The sequence below is a fragment of the Orycteropus afer genome, unplaced genomic scaffold, assembly GCF_000298275.1.
Source record: "Orycteropus afer afer isolate SDZICR_OR568_19922 unplaced genomic scaffold, OryAfe1.0 scaffold00094, whole genome shotgun sequence".
In the NCBI taxonomy this organism is placed as follows: domain Eukaryota; kingdom Metazoa; phylum Chordata; class Mammalia; order Tubulidentata; family Orycteropodidae; genus Orycteropus; species Orycteropus afer.
This window is the reverse complement of record NW_006921681.1, coordinates 9234936-9236170: the sequence shown is the minus strand read 5'-3', so window position 1 is coordinate 9236170 and position 1235 is coordinate 9234936.

Sequence of the window (1235 nt, the reverse complement as noted above, 5' to 3'; positions counted from 1 at the left end):
AAAATCACTCCCCTGGATGGGAGATTTGACATTGTAAGACATGCTAAGAACTGCCATCCTTGTATCTTTTACTGCACATGGTTAGCCTGTAACCATGTGAAATTTGTGTGACATGATTCTGATGTAATCCTTCCCTAATAAAAAGAAACTTGGAGGGCCCTTGGGCAGACAGAATCTGAGGGAAGTCCCCTCTCTGCCTCAGTTTGTGCCTTCTACTTTTCACCTCCATTTGTATTGGCTGTAGTTACGCTAGGTGATAAACTGAGTATTTGGCAAATAACAATATGTGTAGGAATACATCTTGAGAATATTGGGTTTGAGGGTGGCAAATTTAAATCTGAATGGGGGAGAATTATTGCCATGGGCATTCACCCATAACTTGGGATCCCCTGTTCTGATAAGGACATCTGCAGCTGGCTACAATAGTCTGTTGTGATGGACCCCTGCAGCTTGGACATGGTGGTGGTTTATACCAAATGAAGTAAAGACTCCAGAATTTCCTTGGCATGGTGTTGAGGCAAGAGATCAGAAGTCTCAAGGTGGTAGGTATAGGAGAACTTGGACCTGGATTAGTGGTTACATTATGATCAATCTAATCAATGAATCTACATGTCTGCATTGTGCTCCCTCCCTACCTGATGTTAGTGTGCCAGGTGTGGGGCCTATGTAGCTCCTACTTATTTACACATACTGAGCATTCCAAACCAAAAAACACATTGCCCTTAAATAGATTCTGACTCATAGTGACTCTATAGGACAGAGTAGAACTGCCCATAGAGTTTCAAAGGCTGATAATCTTTACGAAGCAAACTGATACATCTTCCTTCCATGGAGCCGCTGGTGGGTCCAAACCACTAACCTTTACATTAGCTGCTGAGTGCTTGACCACTGCACCACCAGGGCTTCATACATTTAAGTATAGCCTGCCTATTTTTGAAAGAAAGAGCACTTTAATTGCTCAGGTTATTTAAAAAAAAAAAATACAAGAGGCCAAATTATGTTCTTTGTCCCACAGTAGGAATGTATGAATAGTTTTACCATGTTTTCAGGAAGGCACAAAGGACATTCTCTTCGCTAAGACACTAAGAAATGTACCAGGGGGGACTGGATCTTTGAGAAGCTCAGTGGTGGCCACTCCATTCACTAATGAGGAGAGATGTTGACATGGAACTGGGCTCCCTCAGATCAATGGGGATGGTAGGGTTCTGGACTGGCAGTGGTATAACTGTCAGGGG